Source organism: Lepisma saccharinum, chromosome 20, assembly GCF_977018435.1.
Source record: "Lepisma saccharinum chromosome 20, izLepSacc3.1, whole genome shotgun sequence".
In the NCBI taxonomy this organism is placed as follows: domain Eukaryota; kingdom Metazoa; phylum Arthropoda; class Insecta; order Zygentoma; family Lepismatidae; genus Lepisma; species Lepisma saccharinum.
The window spans coordinates 34,506,423-34,533,021 of NC_139248.1; the positions used below are offsets into that span (position 1 = coordinate 34,506,423).

The window sequence follows — 26,599 nt, forward strand, 5'->3', positions numbered from 1 at the left end:
CCCTCCATTGCATCGTCAAATTCGTGTTCATGTTGTTTGTAATAACTTATTCTCTCAGGATTCCTTGAAACTGGATACAAAGCAGCTAATATACACCACAGAAAGCATTTCTGGTCGGCATTTTTTATATTGACCACGGCTCTTTTGTTTTTGATATTAGCAGGTAATGGCACATAAGTGGAACCTTGTAATGGGCTGAATTCAGAAATATTAACATATAACTTGTGTGATGAACCGCATAGGGTCCATCCAGACTCTTTTGCAGCAAATTCAGAGTGTTTAATGTTCAATTGATTTATCAATCTGCTTATTATTTTGTCTGAATTTGCATTTGAATATACAGGTACAGTTTCTGTTAAGTGGGGATGTGTAAATTTTGTGTCATTTGGCTTCTTATATTGTACAAACAATTTGAGGGACAGTTTATAAGAGCCATTTTGTGCATTGAGAATTGCCTGCAGATCAGAATTTTTACTGTTCAAGAAATTCTTAATGCCGCATCTTGGCTCTGATACAAAACGGTGATCCCTTAATTGGCCGTTAAAACTGCTACGGATGGGTTCATAGCGTGGTTGCTTTGCAGGTCCAGCATTAAGAGGTGCTTCGTGCTTCCTTTTCAGACCAGAAGTGGATGGTTGCTGGGGCAATGCAGAGCAAGTATCTTTATGTTTATATGTAAAATATTCCATGTTATATTCTCTATGGCATTTGGGGCAAATTATTGTGGGAGTTCTGTATTTGTCCGGGTTACAAATTTTTTGATGCTTGGCCCAATTAGAACTGGATATATTCTTATTGCATTGATTGCAATATTTTTGATTCGGCATTTTTGCTGTTGTTTATTATATACAATTTCCTGGGTTTCAATTCAAAACTTTATACTGGATAAAAATATCAGTTGAGTTCAACACTGTGCTGTGTATGTGTGTGTAGGTGTGTATGTGTGTATACACTTAATATTTTTGGTTTTGGTATTTATATAAAATTTCCTGGGTTTTAAATCTAATCTCTATGGATTAATATTAATAATATTAATCTTATGACAGGTTGTAAAACCAATAGCCCACAAGTGGAAAATCATTCACACTGACCCAGCGCAAATACCTGCATGAACATGCATATCTTGAATAGCAATAACCTTGTTATGTATAACAAGCTGGGACAAATATAAGCTTGACTCTAAATATGAGTGGATTACAACAAATATCAGATTTTATATTGTTCAATATGAATTTAAACCTGTAAGTATGAGAAGTACTGTATCAACACATCTGTTCTCCTCAGTCAGTCTCACAATACTGAATGATGCAATACTCGGGAATTTCTGTAAATACTGGCGCTGAGGGCAAAGCAAAAATCAATACTACCGTCTCGGGAATTCCATACACTGACACAGAGGAGAAACATGCAAACACGAAGCAATTCTAGAAAGGGGCTCTGCATATTGCATTGTTTTAATATTAGAACCTGGTATCCAATTGAACTTAAACCTGAAGTAAATATGTATAGGTGGGTATGGATACAAGTTTATGAACAAAAATCTGCTTGAGGGGGGGGGTGATACTTTCCGAAACAAAACTCTTGGGTTAGGCAGGTGCTACACTTGAACAAAAAACTCATATGAACATGTTAAGCAAGTTTTAAGTATAGCAAATCTGCTGGAGGGGGGGTTCGTACTTTCTGAAAAATTCCCGAGGGCATTTTTTACAAAAATCTTGAATTATGCAGAGCTCCACACTTGAGCAAAAAGCTCATGTAGGCATGTTGAGCAAGTTTTAAGTATAGCAAATCTGCTGGAGGGGGGTTCGTACTTTCTCGAGTTTATCCCACCGTAAATACAACTACTCACCATGGGTTTGGAAAAATTACCACAAGGTGTTCCAACATTCACTGCTACTGCTAATACGTCACTTGACATAGGTGTACTTAACACATTCCCAAATGCTTTTGTTGTTAGGTTAGACAGGTCAGGTTTAGAGTTATTAGCGTTAAAAATACTTCTGTAAACACTTTCCACTGTCCCATATGTTATTCTCAGAAACTGGTGAAAATAGCTCCACATGCTATCCTCACAAACTGGTGACAGTAGCCTCATATACTATTCTCACCACCTGGTGAAAATAGTCGCGACCTATGTAAATGCATTTTCCACCCTTCTATATAAATTGTTAAAATGATTACACAGTCAAAACTTGGACGCATTTTAGTGTGAAAATAGCACGAAGGAAATATTTAAAGCATAAAATTAAAGTTATCAAGAATACTGCTTCGTACTTAACAACGTGTTTTTATTTTCTGCACATTACAATATTTCTCTGCTGTACAAAACTAAAATTTAGCAGGTGATAAAGAATATCATGGTTCACTTCAAATGTCTAAGTTTTCGCTTGTGTTGATTTTTTTTAAATACATACAGATATCCTTTGTTTTCTCTTAACTAGCACTATAGTTAATTATATTTCCTGTTTACAGTACGAAAGTGACTTTTTTTGCACACACTACACACAATTTCCACCGTTGTTACATTAATATTATAATATATTTTTAATGCACACACTTATACCGCGTTTGGTAGAACCTGTCCCGCTTCCCGCGCTAGATGCTCCCTGGCTTTTCTCGGTGCTGGGGAAAGTCAAACCCAGGCAGCCAATTAAAATACGCAACGTCGCAACAGCGTCTACGTAAGCGCCTCTCTTCTGGCTTCTATTCGCTCCTCACTGCCCAGCAGACGATTTTTTTCCTCGTTTCTCATTGGCACCGAAACTGTCGAGCGCTCCCTAGCGCGGGAAGCGGGACAGGTTCTACCAAACGCGGTATACGCATGTTCGTTGTTTACCAATTCGCATTATCCATTCAATTGTTTTTTGTGTTGGTGTGACGTCACATCCGCAAAATCAGCCAATCGGAGAGGAGAATCAAATTGCCTATGCTGAACTGAGTGGGATTGGCATATATGCGTGCGGTGGTGGAAGAGGTGGATCCATCGATGAAATATGGAATGTACGGATTCGGGTTTCTGTTGGGAGGGATGAAAGTGGATGAAACTAATTCTCCACTAGAGTAAGAGTATTTGAGGAAAGATACTTTCGTCACGTAACTTAGTATTAAATGCATAAAAATATAATATCACATTTTTTCACAATGTTTCAATCAAATAATGTCACATAACTACACAACATTATTTTTCTGCCTAGGAACTCCAATGGCGGATATATTGCTTGACCCGAAGAAACCGTACCATCAGGGTCTCACTTTTCGCACAGTTCCCGAGCTCGCTCCCGCCCTTCGACTACTGACGTCACAGAAATTTGCATTCAAACCTAACAACGAATCTTTTGACCCTGACGTAAACATACGAAGGGTGGCACACTTAACCAAGAAAGGTGATTACGAACTGTGCGATTAGTTACGCAACCGGTTTTGTGGTCGTACTCACAGATTGTCGCACTCGCTTACCATCCATCACGTTGTCGTTACTTCCCCGAGGAAGGAAGTTTTAAGATATCTACGTTTTTGTTTGTCTTTGGACTTCAACATTGGAGACAGAAATTATTCCTGAAGAATCCGATCAGTTGTAATAGGTAAATTTATTTTTATATTTTCGAAATATTTTAAGTTACACGTTACAATTTCTACCTGACGTCTTGTATTTTCTGAAGATTTGTAAAAGTGACCACGTGCGTGTGTACGGGTTTCAACACTTGTTGAACATCTTCGTAGCGTACACCAATTAAAATTCGTCGAGGGAACAAATTATTATGCATGATTGTTTTATTCAGTTGGAGCAGGATGGTATAAACAAAAATTCGTAAATCCCGATTTTGTTAGGGTTAATGCTTGTTACACTGAAAGCCTAAAGGGTAAATTTCTCGTATGGGACAAACAGCTAAAATTTGCTAGTTCATTTAATTTGAATATTCGTACTTACGTATTCTGCATTGAGAAACATTGCTGAAGGTGGCATTTCGCTTATTTCACGGAAATAAGCTCTATTTGCGACATATTGAGTAAGTTTTCTTCGTTTCTTTTTGCCTTCGGTAACACGCAAAATGGCGATCACAGTTTCACTACTGAACTCAGCATGCAGTGTTTCCACCCCACTGCACCCAAAAATACCTACGTGGCCCACAAACCATTGACGCATAGCCCCACAAACCATTCATACATAGCCCCAGGAACTATTTTCGGTACTAATTTACTATCCTTCGGACACATTTATTTACTTTTACAGAAGAAACTACTTACCGTAATTAGTTCCTGTAGCATTGTCGAACATCAGGAAGGTGTTTTGTGTGATTTGGGAATGTTTCAGAGCTGAAATTCATGTTGTTCGTTGAAAATTAATTCTCCGACGGAGATAGCGTTTGGCGCGTACATCTGCGTATACCATGAAGTTCGTACACCTTCATACACCATCACCTTCATACACCGTCGTGACTATCATGACGTGTCGTGATTGTGTTTTGTTGGTATCCAGTGTTTCGAACTCCCTGCGTTTGCGACGAGAGTTAGAACTGTGGATCGAGGGTTTGGAGAATGACGTGTGGTGGGTGTGTTGTAAAGTTTGTGCCGGGTGTGGACAAACCATTGGCGCTAGCCGCACGAACCATTGGCGCGTGGATAGGTTAGTAGGGCCACGCAAAGGTTTCAATAGTGAAAAAGATAGCCCCACGAACCATTGGCGCTAGCCCCACAAACCATTGGCGCGTGGATAGGTTAGTAGGCCACGCAAAGGTTTCAATAGTGAAAAAGATAGCCCCACGAACCATTGGCGCTAGCCCCACGAACCATTGGCGCTAGCCCCACAAACCATTGGCGCGTGGATAGGTTAGTAGGCCACGCAAAGGTTTCAATAGTGAAAAAGATAGCCCCACGGACCATTGGCGGTAGCCCCACAAACCATTGGCGCGTGGATAGGTTAGTAGGCCACGCAAAGGTTTCAATAGTGAAAAAGATAGCCCCACGAACCATTGGCGCTAGCCCCACGAACCATTGGCGCTAGCCCCACGAACCATTGGCGCTAGCCCCACAAACCATTGGCGCGTGGATAGGTTAGTAGGCCACGCAAAGGTTTCAATAGTGAAAAAGATAGCCCCACGAACCATTGGCGCTAGCCCCACGAACCATTGGCGCTAGCCCCACGAACCATTGGCGCGTGGATAGGTTAGTAGGCCACGCAAAGGTTTCAATAGTGAAAAAGATAGCCCCACGAACCATTGGCGCTAGCCCCACGAACCATTGGCGCGTGGATAGGTTAGTAGGCCACGCAAAGGTTTCAATAGTGAAAAAGATAGCCCCACGAACCATTGGCGCTAGCCCCACGAACCATTGGCGCTAGCCCCACGAACCATTGGCGCGTGGATAGGTTAGTAGGCCACGCAAAGGTTTCAATAGTGAAAAAGATAGCCCCACGAACCATTGGCGCTAGCCCCACGAACCATTGGTGCGTGGATAGGTTAGTTGATTAGGTTGGGATACATAGTTAAAATTTGGTGTCAGAACGCGAAAAATAAAGTTAAAAAGAAATTGATTTGATTAAGTTTGTCGACGGGCTTTTCTTGGGTTCCGAAGGTTGAAACACTGCATAACAATTGAAAATCGAGAAAAAACAAGGCCGATGCGTCATTCCTACGCGTTGTTATTTACGAAGGTGTGCGCGCCATGTTGTGTGTGAGGCAAACGGAAAGGTAGGAGGAAGAAGTAGTCGTAAGGTGAAAAATTGCTCTTACTTTCATCAAACCAACGTCAATACACGTTCAGGAGTGTTCCGCGAAGCAGATACGTAAGTTTGAATGTCAAAAATTTGGCAAAAGAGAAGCCGGACGCGCAATTATGTAGGAAGGTGTACTCGCGATATTGTGTCTCAGGCAAGGGAAAACACCTACCAGAAAGACGTTCTGGTAATGTGAAAAATTGCAATTAATTTCATCAAAACAACGTTAATACACCTTCAGGAATGTTCCGCGAAGCAGATACGTAAGTATCAATGTCAAAAATTGACGAAACCAAAAAAATAGAGGTGTCCGAAGGATAGTAAATTTTTACCGTAATTAGTTCCTGTAGCATTGTCGAACATCAGGAAGGTGTTTTGTGTGATTTGGGAATGTTTCAGAGCTGAAATTCATGTTATTCGTTGAAAATTAATTCTCCGACGGAGATAGCGTTTGTCCCGTACATCTGTGTATACCATGAAGTTCGTACACCTTCATACACCATCACCTTCATACACCGTCGTGACTATCATGACGTGTCGTGATTGTGTTTTGTTGGTATCCAGTGTTTCGAACTGCCTGCGTTTGCGACGAGAGTTAGAACTGTGGATCGAGGGTTTGGAGAATGACGTGTGGTGGGTGTGTTGTAAAGTTTGTGCCGGGTGTGGACAAACCATTGGCGCTAGCCGCACGAACCATTGGCGCGTGGATAGGTTAGTAGGGCCACGCAAAGGTTTGAATAGTTAAGAAGATAGCCCCCGGAACCATTGGCGCTAGCCCCACAAACCATTGGCGCGTGGATAGGTTAGTAGGCCACGCAAAGGTTTCAATAGTGAAAAAGATAGCCCCACGAACCATTGGCGCTAGCCCCACAAACCATTGGCACGTGGATAGGTTAGTAGGCCACGCAAAGGTTTCAATAGTGAAAAAGATAGCCCCACGAACCATTGGCGCGTGGATAGGTTAGTAGGCCACGCAAAGGTTTCAATAGTGAAAAAGATAGCCCCACGAACCATTGGCGCTAGCCCCACGAACCATTGGCACGTGGATAGGTTAGTAGGCCACGCAAAGGTTTCAATAGTGAAAAAGATAGCCCCACGAACCATTGGCGCTAGCCCCACGAACCATTGGCGCTAGCCCCACAAACCATTGGCGCGTGGATAGGTTAGTAGGCCACGCAAAGGTTTCAATAGTGAAAAAGATAGCCCCACGAACCATTGGCGCTAGCCCCACGAACCATTGGTGCGTGGATAGGTTAGTTGATTAGGTTGGGATACATAGTTAAAATTTGGTGTCAGAACGCGAAAAATAAAGTTAAAAAGAAATAGATTTGATTAAGTTTGTCGACGGGCTTTTCTTGGGTTCCGAAGGTTGAAACACTGCATAACAATTGAAAATCGAGAAAAAACAAGGCCGATGCGTCATTCCTACGCGTTATTATTTACGAAGGTGTGCGCGCCATGTTGTGTGTGAGGCAAACGGAAAGGTAGGAGGAAGAAGTAGTCGTAAGGTGAAAAATTGCTCTTACTTTCAACAAACCAACGTCAATACACGTTCAGGAATGTTCCGCGAAGCAGATACGTAAGTTTGAATGTCAAAAATTTGGCAAAAGAGAAGCCGGACGCGCAATTATGTAGGAAGGTGTACTCGCGATATTGTGTCTCAGGCAAGGGAAAACACCTACCAGAAAGACGTTCTGGTAATGTGAAAAATTGCAATTAATTTCATCAAAACAACGTTAATACACCTTCAGGAATGTTCCGCGAAGCAGATACGTAAGTATCAATGTCAAAAATTGACGAAACCAAAAAAATAGAGGTGTCCGAAGGATAGTAAATTTTTACCATGCGTAGCCCCACACACCATTCTCGCATAGCCCCACGAACCATTGACGCATAGCCCCACGAACCATTGACACATAGCCCAACAAACCATTTGTGGAAACGTATCTTCTTCAGTTACAAAAACACGTGTTTGGAAACACTGACCAGGATTACGTCATCACACACAGGCTACATCCACCTGGAAGTAAATGGATGCAAGAACTTCCGTGCATCGGTCACACATTTATATCGAAAAATAGATGATTTACCGTCAAAATCGATGAACGATGCGAGAAAACACTTCCCCGAACTTCCAGAAGTATAAAGAAACTGCTTTCGGTAAGTAATTTCTCCTGTAAATTTGATGAAATCCGTTTGTCCCTTACGAGAAATTTACCACCGTAACATTTGTACCCACTGTACCCCCGTGAAAACTACGTAGATTTTTTTTTTAATCAGACAGATTTGAATGTTTTACGTAATGTAAAAGTTATTCCAGCGTTAGGAAATCACAAACAACGGAGATATTTGATCGCAAAGAATGGCCCGTGTAAGTTTGAACCTGCAATTTCGGAGTATTTTCGAATCTTTTGTTACTAAAAACTGTGGTAAATATGCGAAATCAGTTTCTGTAGCATTGTCGAAGTTCTTCGAGGTATTTTCTTTCGCGGAAACTGAAAACTTCACCATAGAATGCTGCAGAACAAGAAATAATCAATTTTTATGTAAGGAACTTGCATTTTCTGACATTATGCCGTTGTTTCCATTATGTACTTGCAGATGGCGCGAGCGTCTAAAGTCACGCGGTCTCGCCAGTGTTTCCAAACGTGCCTTTTTCTTAAGATATTTTTTTTTTAATAACTATGCTTACCTAACCCAGCCTAACCTAACCTTGCCGGAATGGTCCGTGGGGTTTGTGGGGCTATCCATCAATGGTTTGTGGGGCTATCCATCAATGGTTTTTTGGGGCTCTCCGTCAATTGATGACATAATGAACACGAAAGTAGGTATTTTTCGGTGAAGAAGATTGAAATGCTTCATACCCACTCCAAAACGACAAAACACAAGCAGGATGCATGATGATCCATGAGGAGTGCATGTCATATTGTCTGTTACCCAAGCGGAACAAGGAAGACAAATAATGACTCGTAATATGAAAAGTTGACACTATTTTATGGAAGAAGGGATAACTTCACCTTAAAGAATCTTCTGCAATGCAGAATAGGTAAATTTCAATGCTAATATTAACGAAATAAACGAGTGAGAGGTGTTCGGGCCATATCGCATATGTACCAAAACTGTTTGTATGTACACTAAAATAGCGAAAGAAAAATGCTGCACAAACTATTCACAGGAGGTTTTTAAGCGAAAATTGATCCACAAACCATTCACAGGAGGTTAGGTTAGGTTCAGTTAGGCAAACCTAGAAAATTAAATTGGAAAAAAAATGCGCTCACGTCATGTTGTAAAACTACCGCATGGTTGCAACGCTAACAGGGGGTTACATAATCGAACGCACGGAACATTTGATTCATGGGAGCGATTTTACAATACCGGGAATTTCTCCATTTTGTTTGAAATTCGGCATACTCACTAAATTAGGGCTCCTAATCACGAATCTGAAGTTAAAATTTGGCGCTCATGTGTCAAACTTGCAAAATAAGAGGGTCAGTCATCACAACCGACAATGCACAATTGCTCATTATTTATCGCAAGATTTTCAGTTTCGAATACTTAAAGAACGAAATATATATATTCCTGATATTACTACGACCTTAAAATTTAACTGTTTCCTAACCTAACCTAGCCTAACTTAACCACGTGCCAATGGTTCGTGGTGCTAGCGCCAATGGTCCATGGGGCTAGCCATAATTCAGGAATTTCTATGCGTGAGCGCCGAATTTTAAGTGCAGATTCGTGATTAGGAGACCCAAATTAGTAAGTATCCGAAATTTCAAACAAATTGGAGTATTGTTAAATTATACCGATTCATGTAGTCGACTGTAATGGTGGCAAGAGCTACCATGCATCGGAGATACATTTATGTTGAAAAATACATGATTTACCGGCCGAATAAGTTGAATAAGGAGAGAAAACACTTCCACAAGCTTCCAAAAGTCTACAGAAACTCATTTCCGTAAGTAGTTTCTCCTGTAAATTTTAAGAAATATGTTTTCACTATACCATACTATTACAGTAGAAAGAGTTCTGTCTTTACAGAATCAGGTGACGTTTTGCACTTCCTTACATCCTTTTCTTCGGTAAAAGTTTACTATCCGTCAGACACCTATAACTTCTGAGTTTTCGTCAATTTTTTACATTTGTACTTACCTATCTGCTTCGCGGAACATTCCGTGAATGGTTTTTGGGGCTATCAATCCCGGAATCGGTGCAAAATTTAAACAAAAAGAATATTTTCGTTTGAAATTTTTGACTCAAATTTTCCACCAATTCCGGGCTCCGTACCTGGGATAATTGACCTACCGCCCCCAACCACTAATGTGCCTCCGCTCCGGCACCCTGGCTTTTTCTATAGACTCCCAGTTAAAGGCATGTTAGAAATTGGCAGAGTCACCTGCCCCCAAATGAGCCCCAAACTTTTAAATTTGAAGAAATCAGTTTCCAGGATATGGAAAACTTACCTGAATTTCACACAAAACACCTTCCCGATGTTAGACAATACTACAGGAACTTATTACGGTAAGTAGTTTCTTCTGAAGAAATGAAGAAATCTGTCAGACGGATAGTAAACAAGTACCTTTCCTTCTCACCGAGCATCTGGACCAGACAATATTCCTACTATTTTCCTTCAAAAAAACAGTTCACTCAATAGCTACTCCTGCAATATTATACAATAGGTGCTTCTCTGAAGTTGTCCCACTCAGTGGAAGAAAGCAAATATAATTCCTATTTTTAAATCTGGAAATGCTAACGATACATGTTATAGGCCCATTTCTTTCCTTTCCACACTTGCTATTATCTGTGAAAAAATTCTGAAATTTACATCCCCTTACATTGACCCAGCACAATACAGCTTTCTTCCAAATTCTTCATGCCTTACCAATCTGTCTTCTATGCAATCCTGTGCCATAAACGCAATTACTAATCTTAATCAGTTAGATGTTGTGTACTTTGATCTGTCCAAAGCTTTTGATTAGTGGATCACCATTATTTACTGCATACATTATCTAACAGATTTAACATCACTGGAGACATGTTAAAATTAGTAAAAGACTATCTAAGAAATAGACAACAACAACGCGTTATACTTCCTGGAACTCATTCTAACTCACTTCCTGTTATATCTGGTATGCCGTAAGGATGCGTTCTTGCCCATTTGTTATTTGTATTATATCTGGATGATTTTGCAGACCTCTTTAATTCCCCCATCTCAAGCACAATTATAATGTTTGCCAATGATTGCAAGATTATGAGAGAAACAAAACAGCCATCAGACATGCAAATTCTCCAAAATGACATTAATAGATTCTCTGAATGGTGTAAGTGATGGGAACTGTCCAAAAACCCTTCTAAATACTCTTACATAACAATTTCATAGAAACAAAACATTCTTGAAGTTAATTATACACTCACAGACCTCCCTCTAGCAAAGGAAGCACAACACCAAGATCTAGGTATCCTCATAGATTCAAAACTAAATTTCAATAATCACATATCAACCATCACAAAAAAGCAATGCGTATGCTAGGCCTACTTTATAGATTCACCGAAATCAATAACCCGAAAGCACTTTCCATTTACTTCAAAACATTTGTGTCCACCAATCTGGAACATGGTTGCCCATTCTCATACCTCCAAGATCGACAATATTCTCAACTTTTTCCTCTGTCATTCGATATAGTGCCTGCCCTGAGACACCTTTCTGAGAGAGATCTGCTTGTAAATCTGCACATTATTACTCCAGAAACTCGTAGATACGTTGCAGATATGAAATTGTTATACAAGATCATAAATTGATACTTAAGATGCAGCATCCCACTCCACAAACTCTCACTCAGTGCCTTGACATAAAACACGGAGCATGGAAACTTTCCACACTACAACTCCCAAGCTCTAACTCATACAACATTCACTATTCCATAGGCTACCGAATCAGTTCATATCATCTCAAACCAAATAGATATATATTCATTTTTTATCACCAACATAGAAAAAATTGTACGTAAGTAATGCTTTTGTGAAACTGATCTGTTTACCTTGGTGCTGTTTTGGCTTGTTTATTATGTTATCCTTTTATTTTGTTTTTGATCTTAGTCTATTGTTTTACCGTTGTTTCTTTCTGGTTTAAAATGGCTTCTGCTGTACTGGAAATTTTAAAAAAAAAATCATAACAGAAGGAAATCGAACCATGTTAAAATTGCATTTGTAGCATGATGAAATTGCAATAAAACAAAAGGAACTTGAGCTGTAAAGTAAACCAATCAGTCATGTGTAAAAAAAAAAAAAAAAACATTCACCCAAGTTTCGATTGTTTAATTTGAATGTTTAATTTCAAACCAATCATCCCACAAATGCTTTGTTTTACAAAGTGATTATATACTGTGTGTTTTCTGGCTAACAATTTTTCACTTGTATATACTCCTGCATACGATTCTTTGCGAGCAGCTATTTGTCTTGGATACAGACTATTGCCGCCAGCTACTCACAAGGAGTGCAAAGGGGAGTTTTTTTTTAATCGAACATGTTTTTGTTGTTATGTTAGGTGGGTCAGGTTTAAGGCTCTTAGCATTAAAATAACTTCCAGAAATGCTTTCAACACCTGATTCACGTAATATGTGGTCTCAACCATGAACATCTGCCGGAACTGCATATCCGATATGTCTGTAAACCAAGAACAGCTGCTTGCATAACAACCTTTTAAAATCATCATTGCTCTGGTAAAAGATATTTCTTGAAGTTTTTAACTGCCAATTGTTTCTCCCAAGTTTCAGGTTTCTTGTAAAAAATCATTATCATTTGCAACTGTTGCCCTGGAACATTTATCTTCATGTAGAATGTTATAAGTATCTCGGTAATCATTTTTTTCCCCTTCCAAACTTAAAAGTTACATTAAAAAAGTTATAAATTATTTATGTCTAAACCTGCTTGGTTGATCTTCCATAATACTGGCAATATATACAGTATAGTAGACACTTGATCATGCATTTCACAACACTAAGTACATCAACAAACCTCACTGTTGGTACCCAATTGTTATTTGAGCACCTGCTGATTGGGGAAAATAGTTTTCTTCCATATAGACACTTATTGGATAGTTCAAGGTCACCTCTCAGTTTTTGGGTCCTGCTACCCCTGGGTTGAACAGTTGTATAGTCAACATGTTGCAAGACGTTGTTGAGGCTTACATGTTAATTTGTTTAGGTAACAGTTCAGAAATTGAAAGAAAAAATAATAATCAAAAATAAATTTTCCAACTGCAGTGCTGGTTGTACTGCACTGAAAAGCACGTGCATGTCTGAAAGGATTGAGAATCTATGCATTCTGTGAATTTCAAATGTTAACTTGTACTCATTTCCAAACTAATCATGTTACACACACACATTTTGTACATGGTTTGATTTTTATTTATGTCCATTAACATAAACAGTTGGCATAGTGATCAGTAGGGCTAGGATTTTGATGAAATTGCATCTTTTTTTCTGGTGAATAAGAAACCCAAATCTTTTAATATTTATATGTTTCATGTCGTGCTGAAACTTTTAAGCACTATTTGTTGGGGCATTTTTTTGCATTTTTTGCCATTATGGGTTGTATAAGTCATTTTTTGGCATATTAAATCATTTTTTGGTCATTTTTTTATTTTCTTAGTTTTCCAGAGCACTTGTACGCTGCGAGTGCATGGGCAGCATTAACGTGAAAGGATTAAGATGAATAAATATCCAATTTTTTTCATATCTTCCCTAGACAATTTAAAATATATGAAACTGCAGCTACCTTCCATCCGTCTCAGAAGAAAATAAACAACACGAATATAACGATTTCCTTACAATGAAATTCAATTGTTAGAAGTTCAAAACAGCTCGCAATTTTGCCCCAGGAGAAGAAAGTCGTTGCCCTGCCTAATCTTATCTTCTAATCTGCTCAGACCAATTGTTGTGTTCCTTGAAAGTGAATGGATGGAACGTGTGATCTGGCCATTGTCGAAGTTCCTGTTTATTGCGAGAATTTACTTTGGTGCAGTGTTCAGTAGAGCAGGTTTTCGAAGCATTGGACAAAATGCCAAAAACCAAGCAAAGTACACAGTACAAATTAAAACAGTTTGTGTCCCAGTATGGTGAAAATACGTTCAGTACGGACGGATCAGTATTATTCTGTCAGCTTTGTGGTGTAAGAGTTGCTGCGGAAAAGAAATTCACGGTGGAGCAACATGTCAACCGCGAGAAACACAAGGCAGCTCTGAAGCAAATTCAAGATCAGAAGAGGACGGTGCAATTGTTAATGGGTGAGTGTTCCTCCAAATCCTCTGTTATTTCTGAAGAACTGTGCGACGCTTTTATTTCTGCTGACATTCCTCTAAGTAAACTAAATAATCCTAAACTTCGAGCATTTTTGGAAAAACATACTGGGAAATCGATACCAGATTCTTCCACGCTAAGGAAAAATTATGTCAAGAAATGCTACAACCAAACAATGGATCAAATTCGGCAGAAAATTCATGGTAAAAAAATATGGGTGTCAATTGACGAAAGTACCGACTCACTCGGACGGTACATTGCAAATGTAGTGATTGGTACGATGCAGGAATCCGAGTCTACTCAAGTGTTTCTAATAAATTGTGAATGTCTAGAAAAAGTGAATTATTCAACGATCAGCAAAGTTTTCAATAACGCGATGCAGTTATTGTGGCCCGACGGCATTCAATATGACAAGGTGTTGCTTTTCGTAACAGATGCGGCACCGTACATGGTTAAAGCAGGGAATTCTCTGAAAGGTCTGAACTCGAAAATGGTACATGTAACATGTCTTGCACATGCGTGTCACCGTATTGCTGAAGAACTGCGAAGTCACTTTCCTGATGTAGACCAACTGATTGCAAACATTAAGAAGATTTTCCTCAAGTCCCCATCACGAGTGTTAGCTTTTAGGTCTCATGCACCTGATGTGCCTTTGCCACCAGCTCCTATTCTTACTAGATGGGGTACATGGTTAGAGGCTTGTGGTTACTATTGTGAAAATTATAAAGTTGTGAAGGAAGTTGTAACCTCGTTCGACAGCAGTGAAGCATTGTGTATAAGACAAGCACAGGAACTCTTGGCTGATCCCGAAATGGAGGGAAAATTATGCTATATAAAGTCCAACTTCGGCTTCCTACCTTCTGCCATAACTTCACTCGAGACATCTGGAGCTACATTGGTTGATCAAGTTAATGTCCTTAACAAAGTTCAGGATAATTTGGAAGCAGTTCCAGGTACTGTTGGAATACAAGTGAGAGAAAAGATGCAGAAAGTGCTAGGGAAAAATGCAGGATACACAATAATATGTTCTATTCGTGACGTATTGTGTGGGAAAACGTTTTCATTGCCAGACTCTGAAACCGAATTAGAACCAAGTGACATTGTATGTTTTAAATATGCCCCTATTATCTCTGTTGATGTTGAAAGGAGCTTTTCTATGTATAAAAGTGTGCTAGCTGACAATCGTCATTCATTTCTTTTTGAAAATTTACAGAAAATATTCGTTACACACTGCAACTTAAAACTGAACAGTAACCTCTCATAATTTGTCAAAAGTTGCATACTAGAGTTGCTGTAATTTGAAGTGCAAATAAAATTTTACTTTGGAATTTTTAACGGTTTTTAGGTCATTTTTAAAGTCATTTTTTGGCAATTTTTAGGTCATAAATGCATCTTTTTAAGGGCATTTTTTACGAATTTTTAGGTCATCAAAATCCTAGCCCTAGTGATCAGTTATTCAGGATTGCTAAACATCTGGAAATCCTGGAAAACAGGGAATTTGGCTTGTCGGGGAAATGTCAGGGAATTTTGCAGATCGTCTGGAATTTACGTGCATTTTGGAGTGTGCAAGAGAAAAAGTACCAGGTGGTGACAACTAAAGTTGCCCCACTCAGATACCTCAGGGTCCCATTCGAAGCAACGGATTGCACTGAAACTTTGTATAGAGACTATGAAGATTATGGTGAAAAGAGATTAGTTCAAATTTTCACCACCAGGTGCAAGCGTGGTGCTGAAGTAACAACCATTAATTTTAGTTTCTCAGTACTGCAGTGTTCAGTATGCCCCCCTGTCAATGTGAATGAAGATCATCAGCAGAAGAGCAATGATTGCACAAAGCATTCCCCAAGATGATGTTCCTGTGCACCAGATTTCAGCACTAAATTAGTGAAAAGTCAAACTAATTTTTTCAGTCAGCATTCACTTCTCCATGGTCTCCATAACCTCTATACAATGTTCCAGCGCAATCCGATGCTTGACAGACTCCTGAGGTCTCCAAGTAGGGCAACTTTAATTGTCACCACCTTGTATGAGTAAAGAAAGCCATGCAATCAGTTTTTGTCCCAAGTGTGTAACAGCATATCTGGCATTTTGTCATGACCCATCATGAATAAATTCATGAAAGGAATGTTGTGGTGTAGCACTGCTGCATATATTTTTCCCTATTGTGATGTTATTGAATTTGTAAAATATAGAAATTTTACAAAATTGTATTTGTTCATATCTCATCATCGTTCGCAGTTTCCTGCTTCTGGCTGGGTTGGCATAGAAGTTAAGCATCCATTTGGGGGGGGGGGTGTCTTCCACCACTCTTCTTTCCACAGTGTTCCAATCTTGTCCTCTTCTCCTAACATTTTCCACTATCTGCGCTTTTCATCGTCATCTTGGTCTCCCCTTTGGCCTTACTCCAACTCCTTGCACATTGTAAGCTCTTACTGGCTCTTACTCTGCTTCCATCCTCTTCATGTGTCCAAACCATCTCATCTGGGCCTGATCTATTCTGCCCTGAAGCTTGACCACAACCACTGTCTGTAGGATCTCCTTATTCTATCCCTTCTAGTCTTCCCCAATGTACTCCTTAAAAATTTCATCTCCACTGCCTGCATCTCTTTTGTCTCTCTCCGTCATTGTCCAAGTCTGCTCCGTATGTAATTATTGGCACATATTATCTGTTATATATTACCTTCTTGCTTTCATAGGTACATCCTTGTTCCATATTAATCTTTGAATGCTTTGATAAGAGTCAACCACCATTTGTTCTCAGGTGGTGGACCTTATATCAAAGCATTCGAAGATTAATATGCAACAGTGATATTTATATCTCCACTTGGAAAAATATGGGCGTGACAAACATATGAGAATTCAAACTTTGTGGTAAGGTATGCTCATTATGCATAGTATTTTGTGAACTATGCATACTCTGAGGAGTTTCTCCTGGGAAATAGTATAGATGATGTGCTGTTCTGATTTCTTAATGAACAAATGTGAGGTATATACATGGCAATTCATAATTCACTCCAGAGTTTTGAACATTTATAGTACAAGAACTATAGCACATACAGGTAAAAGATGAATACTTTTCCTTTCATTCAGCTTTTATAAGTTAACACATATTAAGAACTTACATGTCAACTTTCTGCATCCGGAAATGCTGGACATAAATCGCATAAATATCAACGGAAATATCCAAGAAACGTAGATAACTATTCTCGTCCAAAGCTGTTTACTTCCCGAAAAAGATTTTCCAAAGAAGTAAGTTTGAACCCATGACCTTCCATTCCATAAGAAAACGATCCCCCTACACCACACGGTTCACGTTATTTTATGCACTCGGTTCGGATCCCACTTTAAACTGTAGGTCCAGTCCCGATTAGCCTTACTATGCATAAAGTTGACTTAAAACACCAAATCAACGAATTCATCTCCTTTCAGAGTGGGCCTTCTATGATACTGTAGTCAGCCAGCATCCGAAAATACAGTTCTGCTTCGCGTATGCCAGAGTGTAATTGCATTTAATATTGTGACTAATTTTACTTTAAAACTACAGACTAATGCGATTATAGTGTCCAGAAAAAGAACCTCAAAGTAGATCTTCACACAAAGTATTTTATTCCATTGCCAAACATTTCAGTTAAGAATAATAATATGCTTTTCCATTGAGCGTATTTTCGATTCATGGTGAATTTGCTAAAAGGACCATGTCAAGACATCTAAATATGTAAGTTTTACTAGTGAATGCATTTAAAATGCACGAAACAACAGGGGAGGAGAAAAATAAACCTTAAAAAAAGTAAAAATGCAACAAAAACTCTTAAAAATACTGACAAATAAACTAAAAGCCAAAAAAGGCTGAAAAATGCCAAAACAAAATGTAAAATATAAAGTGTTTTCCGGCTCTAACTGAAGGGAAACGGACATGATATCAGGTTTAGCATTGTTTTTAAGGGTCAGAAAAATAGTTGATTTTTCATCAACTTCCGGACCCTAATTAGTAATTATGACCATTGAAAAAGTTGGAGGTAGCTTACTTAAAATTCTCTTGCTGAGGGTTCGTATCATCCCATATCTCCACTTTATAATACAGAAAGAAATCAAGTTCATATTTCGAAAATGACTTGGAGTTTTCCACCGCGAAAATATGTTTTTCATAGTTTGAAGTTCATTAGTATTATCTTTCAAGGTTTCCATTCTTTTAATTTCAAACGTATTTTATATTTCATACGTTGAATATCCATTTCCTCTCTCTTTTCATACAGTCTTTGGAAAAGAGCTCAGGGTGGCGACAGACCTGGAAAACCGGGAAAAGTCAGGGAATTTGAGGTGTCAAAAAAAGTCAGGGAAATGTCAGGGAATTTCGTCTTCATTGTTTTTTTTTTTTTTTTTTTTTTTTTTTTTTTTTTTTTTTTTTTTTTTTTAGATATCGTTATGGAACTCTGCACGGGAACAGGAAATCTCGTTCGCAAGTTTCGGCCCCAACTTTTAGGCCCCTTTTATGCGCAAAACCATAGAACTAACTTTTCTATGGCAACACGACCACGGCGCCAGAAACCAGTGATGCCAGGAGGAGGAGAGAGAGAAATTTCTCTCGCCCGGGCTTCTCGGCGGGAATTTTAAATTCGAACACTCTTTGGAGGAAAATTGTTATAACTCGGGCACTATGTGAGCAATCTACTTCGGATAACATTCGTTTTACAGCTAAAACATCAGCGCATGCAACCGTGTACAATTCAGAACGCCGGACTGAGGAAGAAGGGACTTGGGGAGCACGTCCCCCAAATCTCTATGGAAAAAACAAAAATATGGTGTTTGCCCCCTCTTCTCCCGCTATTTTGGAGAGAAGGCGAGAACTTTAGTATTCTTTTTAAAGAATGTACATTTTTCAAGAGAATGAAACATATTTCATGTTGTTGGGTGCCATACAAGTTGAAGAATAAGCCAAAATATTATTATTTTTTTTTACGAAAAATAGGTAATTTGCATTTTTGGAGGAAAATTGTTATAACTCGGGCACTATGGGAGCAATCTACTTCGGATAAGTTTTGTTTTTCAGCTAAAACATCAGAGCATGCAACCGTGCACAATTCAGAACGCCGGACCGAGGAAGGGGCCTTGGGGGCACGACCTCCGAATTTCAATAAAAAAAAACTAGTTTGCCCCCTCTTCTCCCACTATTTTGGGGATAAGGCGCAAATTTTAGTATTCTTTTCAAAGAATGAACATTTCTCAAGAGAATGAAACACATTTTATGTTCTTGGGTGCCATACAAGTTGAATAATAAGCCAAAATGTGATTTTTTTTTTACGAAAAATATGTAATTTGCATTTTTGAAGGAAAATTGTTATAACTCGGGCACTATGGGAGCAATCTACTTCGGATCAGTTTTGTTTTTCAGCTAAAACATCAGAGCATGCAACCGTGTACAACCCAGAACGCCGAACCGAGGAAGGGGGGGGGGGTTGGAGGCGCGACCTCCGAATTTCAATATTTCAATACAAAAAAATAAGAATAGGGACTTTGCCCCCTCTTCTCCCACTATTTTGGGGAGAAGGCGCGAACTTTGTATTATTTTCAAAGAATGGACATTTCTCAACAGAATTAAACATGTTTCATGTTCTTCGGTGCCATACAAGTTGAATAATAAGCCTATTTTTTTTTTTTTTTTACGAAAAATAGAAAAATAGGTAATTTGCATTTTTGGAGGAAAATTGTTATAACTCGGCCACTATGTGAGGAATCTACTTCGGATAAGTTTTGTTTTGCAGCTAAAACATCGTAGCATGCAACCGTGTAGAACTCAGAACGCCGAACCGAGGAAGGGGGGGGGGGAGGTTGGGGGTCGCGACCTCCGAATTTTAATGGAAAAAAATAAGAATCTGGACTTTGTCCCCTGTTCTCCCGCTATTTTGGGGAGAAGGCGCAAACCTTAGTATTCTCTTCAAGGAATGGACGTTTTCAAAGAGATTGATTGAAAAATGTTTCATGTTCCTGGGTGCCATGCAAGTTGAATAATAAGCCAAAATGTGAAACTCTGTTCGGAAATGTGGCTTTGATATGTTGCGGAGAGGGGCGAGGTTGGTCTTCAATATGAATTTCCCAGGCTTGCTCCAGACCTGTGTCTGAGTTTCCACCCAAACATAAGAGTTCGAAGTTCCAAAAAGCACATTCATTTCGTAATCAGCACGATGATACAGTATGGTATCATCGGGGCAGTACGACCTTACTCTGATGATACCATATGGTATCATCGGGGGAGTAAATGTTTAGTTTAGCCTCTAAATATTACGTGGAAAAAACATTGAATTATCATTTTTTCTTGTCCGCATGGGAGTAGTAAGGGGACTTGTCAGCAGATGGAGGGGATAAGAGCGGGTGGCGCCGTCCGATAGTAAGGCATTTTGTTGGGCAAACTGAAGGAACTTGGAAGAAAATAGGTTCTATTGATACATACAATTTTTGTCGAATATCGCCACCCGACAAAGTATCTCACTACAACATGCGACAGAAATTGCATGGACTGCAACATCCAACAAAAATCGCATGCATAAACAAGAAGAGCTTTAGACTGCAAATATGCTGCTGGAATTTTATTACTCTTCTGGCTCACTTCACCTTATTTAATGTAGCAGTCTTTCATCATCCTGACGTATTACCGGTTTCGCACAAGTTAACATACGTTTACAATGACATTGCACTATTTTTAGATATCAAGAAGAATCCAAGCAAACGGGACATATATTGAATACTATCACGAAAAAGTTAAACATAAATCTGCATTGGTGAACTTTATAAAAATTGGCAAGTGTATGCTCGCAACCTCAAATTTACTGCAACACTAGTATTGCAATTAAATTAACGCCACTCTCTGTCCTGTCTGTTTAAACTCGTGAGAGATGGTCATTAATCTCTCACTGAGTGAAGTTAATGTCCAATATTATGAAATAAAATACTAATAATAAATACGTAAATATTTTAATATCATATTTACTCGAATCACTCAATCATAAAAGCAAATCACTTTCTTCAAGAATTGACTTTTCTCTGCCAGCCCTGCTAAATTTTCACTTTCCATCTACTGATTTATACAAGGGGTGGCCAGAAAGTAATTTCCGATTAGTAGGAAACCGCAAATGCTAAAACCGTGAAAACTGGTAATTTCTGCGAAGTTATGTTTAGGAATGTGCAGTGATGTCTGGACTAGGGATGGCCAGATCTGGATCCTAAAATTTTTCGGATCCGGATCCGGTACTTTCGGATCTGGATCCAGAACTTTCGGATCCAGATCCAGAACTTTCAGATCCGGATTCGGTACTTTCGGATCCGGATTCGGTACTTTCGGATCCGGATCTGGTACTTTTGGATCCGGATTCGGAATTTTCGGATCCGGATCCGTTTTGCCATCCCACATGCGCTTCTTGGAAAGTAAGAATGTGTTTATAACATATTGTTACCTGCTAATATACATATATATATAATATACATACATACACACACACACATATATATATATAGTGTGTGTGTGCGCGATTTGTAATTAATTAATACACTTACAAGGGAGGTCTAAGTCTCCCCCTCAGATTTCCATGAAACTTGGCAGATGTATAGAAGCCCCCCCCTCAAACGTCAAGATGAGGAGAAATTGAAGTAGGGATCTGACCCCGAAACCACGTAAATAGGGCATAGGAAGAAACAGGGGGCATAGGGTCTCTCCATACACCTGTCAAATTTCATGGGAATCGGGGGGGACACAGGGGTCAGATGATCCCCACGTCAATTTTTCCTCATCTTGACATTTGAGGCGGGTTTTGTCCCCTAAAACAGTTTTTTAGCCGAAACAAAAAAAAAAAAAAACACGTATTTCTTCCTTTGGGCCCCTCTATACACCTACCACGTTTCATGGAAATCGGAGGTGAACACAGGGGTCAGATCCCCACTTCAATTTGTCCTCATCTTGACATTTGAGGGCAGGTTGCCCCCTAGAACAGATTTTTAGCCGAAACAAAAAAACACGTATTTCTTCATTTGGGCCCGTTTATACACACACCTGCCAACTTTCATGGAAATCGGAGGGGGCCACAGGGGTCAGATCCCCACTTCAATTTGTCCTCATCTTGACAATTGAGTGGGTTTTGCCCTGTAAAACAGTTTTTAGCTGAAACAAAAAAAACACGTATTTCTTCCTTTGGGCCCCTCTATACACCTACCACGTTTCATGGAAATCGGAGGGGAACACAGGGGTCAGATCCCCACTTCAATTGTCCTCATCTTGACATTTGAGGGCAGGTTGTCCCCTAAAACAGATTTTTAGCCGAAACAAAAAAACACGTATTTCTTCATTTGGGCCCGTTAATACACACACCTGCCAAGTTTCATGGAAATCGGAGGGGGCCACAGGGGTCAGATCCCCACTTCAATTTGTTCTCATCTTGACAATTGAGTGGGTTTTGCCCTGTAAACGGTTTTTTAGCTGAAACAAAAAAAACACGTATTTCTTCCATTGGGCCCCACTATACAGCTGCCAAGTTTCATGGAAATCGGAGGGGGACACATAGGTCAAATACACAATTAAATTTGTCCTCATATTGACATTTGAGGGGGGGTTGCCCCCTAAAACAGTTTTTTAGCAGAAACAAAAAAACACGTATTTCTCCATTTGGGCCCGTTTATACACACACCTGCCAAGTATCATGGAAATCGGAGGGGGACACAGGGGTCAGATCCTCACTTCAATTTGTCCTCATCTTGACATTTGAGGGGGTTTTTACCCCTAAAACCGTTTTTTAGTTGAAACAAAAAAACACGTATTTCTTCCATTGGGCCCCACTATACACCTGCCAAGTTTCATGGAAATCAGAGGGACACAGGGGTCAGATCCTCACATCAATTTGTCCTCATCTTGACATTTGAGGGGATTTTGGCCCTTAAAACAGTTTTTTAGGTGAAACAAAAAAACACGTATATCTTCCTTTGGGCCCGTTTATACACACACCTGCCAAGTATCATGGAAATCGGAGGGGGACACAGGGGTCAGATACTCACATCAATTTGTCCTCATCTTGACATTTGAGGGGGTTTTGCCCCCTAAAACAGTTTTTTAGGTGAAACAAAAAAATACATATTTCTTCCATTGGGGCCCACTATACACCTACCAAGTTTCATGGAAATTGGAGGGGGACACTTATATAACCTCCCTTGTTAGTCTTACACTTTGTAATTATATAACACTGCATATATTATAATGTTTTATTTTAATTTTTAAAACTGTAATTGTAGAACAATTGTATAATTTTTGTATAACATTTCTATCTTGTTATATGTGTTAAAGGTTTCATCCTGGAATGGAATGTCTCACATTTATGTGTGTTTTCATTTCCAATATATTCGAATGAATACATATTCGTTTCAATGGCATTTACAAAATCACCTCTGACATATTATGTTAAACAAGTAAGATTATTTTTGTGTACGAGTGTGTTAGCCGATGCGTAGCAAAGTATTTTAGGAACAACACTCGAAAAAAATTCTTGTAGGACTAACTAATGAAAAATTTCTTTGTAATTGAAGATCATAATACCTTTTAAGGTGTGGTAATATTATAATGGGATTGAGATACGAAACTCTCGGATCCGAATCCGGATCCAGATTTGAAACTTTCGGACCCGGATCCGGATCCAGATCCGGAACTCTCGGATCCGGATCCAGATCCGGAACTTTCGGATCCGGATCCAGATCCGGAACTTTCGGATCCAGATCCGGAACTTTCGGATCCAGATCCGGAACTTTCGGATCCGGATCCAGATCCGTAAATTTTGGATCCGGACCCGGATCCGAATGGATCCGAATTTTTTGGATCCGGATCCGTTTGGCCATCCCTAGTCTGGACACATTTTTCGCCCGTTCGAAATATCGAAATAATGCGAATTGTTGGCGTTTTTAGCTTATTTTTTTTTAAAGAAATGTCCTAAAACAACGAAAAATGTCATGAAATACAACATTCTTGTATTTTCTAGGCCATGTTTATGTACAAAGAACATGCAAGTTTTCCAACATTTTACTCAAGAGTCAACTATATAGTTATACGTACATGGAATAATTCCGACAGCCACCTTAAATCATGTATTTCTCTCGATTTTTTCAACTTCTATCGAAACCATTTGCATCACAGAGCAAAGCGGCTGGGTTCTAACAGGAGATCGAGTGCGTATCTACCGTCACACGAGAGCCACATCTTCGTATTTGTCGCACCAGATATGTTTTGAATTACCAAGCTAAGTGCGCACCATCGGCATTTGTCGAGCGAGTAATAATGGAGCTCAGTCGTTAGGGCATCTGACTACTATGCGAGAGACCCGGAGTCGATCCCCTCCAGGGGAGAACCGGGATGTTTTCCACCTATTCAAACTGCTCCGGCACCCACCCAGCATCATATGAAGCTGGTACCTTGAGGAAACTTTGAGGGATAAATGTAGCCAGGAGCATGGTGCTGATCACATCACCCCCACCTTCGGCCGTGATCAAGAAAGTGTGGGACCCTAACTCCACGCCCCTATACACCTTCATGGAAAAGTGAAGGGGAGCACTTTACCTTTACTTCCTCAAAAATCTGTTCCAACATATCAAACTGTCACGAAATTACAAGCACAATGGAGTATTAAGTTTCGGTATATCTGGCAGATAAATGTTTCGAAAACAAAAACGCGAATTTTGGGAAACGTAACACTAACAAGTCAAAAAAATATAATGCCAATTTTTGGTGCCATAATATATCGGTATCTGTCACGTGAGATTGATTGATTTTAATTTTTTGGGTGCGTCGCCACTTATGGTTAGTGTTGCCCACGAGACGAGACTTTGGCCTGTCTCGTCTCGTGGAAATGCTGTCTCGTCTCGAAAATATTCGTTTGTCTCGGGACACATGATCAATCTCGTCTCGTCTCAAATTTTTAAAAGCCTGTCCCGTCTCGTCCCGTGGGCAACACTACTTATGGTCATTATGCACTCTTCAGTATATAAGGAGAAAATTCCATTATCTAAAATTCTTACCTTAGAATTAAGAAAGGGGTATGGAAAATAACTTTCCCAAAATAAATTTCAAGATATCAAACTCTCACGAAGAGGTGTAAGCCATGTGACTTACAATTTGAAACAGTAGTTTTAAAACACAATGAAGGTATAATTTCAGATATTTGCCAGAAAATGCGCTAAAATGAAAATGTGAATTTTGGGAAAAATAACACCGTATAGTAAAAAATAAGAAAAATAAGAAAATACACCAATTTTAAAAAAAATAACAAAATAGTCTGCCGATTAGGTATAAATAAGACAAGAATATCAGTTGTAATTTATTGCATTAGTAACAGTGAGTCCTAACCTAATTTTCGGCATAATCACCACCGTTGTTCTGGCATTTGTCGTAGTATGGCACTAAATTTTGTATGTCCATGGTATATGTGTCGGACAGCAAAGACTGGAACTATATCTACCGCAGTGTAGCTGTCAAATCCTTGCCCTGCCAGAAACCTCTTCAGTTAAGCAAAGATATGAAATTCGGTACATTCAAGGCCAGGCCTGTTCAGGGAGGAGTGGTCCAAGATCTCTCACCTGAAGTGATACAAAGGGCCCGTGTGTACTCAGCTGTATGGGATTCTTCACATTCGATTGGCCTTCCGTGAATTGTCTGCACCATCGTCTGACCATACTATCACTCATGACGTCCAATCTGCACACCTCACACGATTGCTGGTGGCTCTGTGCCAAATTCTGTGCGTGCAATGTAGGCTACATCGTAGTCGGTGGGAGACTGTGTGAGAGCTGCAATCTTTAACCTAAAACTGTCCTAAAACGGCTGTATTGCAACTGTACCAGATTATAGCTACATGCCACTTCTTCCTGCCTGCATTTGTGCGTGTCGCTCTCCGATCACTAGTGTTGTGTATAGGCACCATTGGAGCTTTTTTCAGGATGCCCCTCGTATATGAACTTTCAGAAGCTTTTATTATTAGTGTTTTCCTGTTTTAATGTGTGGTTAGCTAAATCAGGTACCTATACAATGCAATTCTATAAATTCCTTGTGTTAAATTTCTAATACCTACATACCCTTTTCGTCAGCAATAATGGTATAACTGCATGTTGTGAGTTTCACAGTACTTCACTTGGATATACTGTACTGAACCAGAAATCCCATTGATAATGTAAGAAAATATGACACTTTATTTTGTTCGATTCAGTTCACTTATATGCAAGAGTTAATTTGTTTGCTTTACATAGAAGAGAGAAGTAGCTTTATGCATTGAAAAATGAGTCCGCACTCATGGTTCTTGCAAGCAGAGGGTTCTAACCTCAGTGCAAATATCAACATATAATACCGAGAATGTATAAGGAGACTGATAAATTACAAACTGTATTTATTAATCAATCTCTCTTCACTCTTATCTCATTTAGTCGTAACTTTAAAAATAATCAAGTATTTTATTTTAAACTTACTGCGTATGACAAAATTCCGTAATCCTTCCGTAGCTTGTGAATTGTAATAATTTTCCAAATTCACTATTTTGCAGCTTGAATTCAAATCATAGAGAATAGAGAAATTAAGTCA

General features: G+C 39.3%; 1 protein-coding gene across 1 annotated transcript in view; it reads left to right on the forward strand.

The window, feature by feature from the left end:
* The first annotated feature begins 3,418 nt into the window (after positions 1-3,418).
* The window catches only part of La (La autoantigen-like), a 124,317-nt gene continuing 101,136 nt past the window's right edge, over positions 3,419-26,599 (forward strand). The window contains exon 1 of the mRNA XM_083141387.1: positions 3,419-3,581. The gene's annotated coding sequence lies outside the window, so the exon portion shown is untranslated. The remainder of the gene's footprint in view (positions 3,582-26,599) is intronic.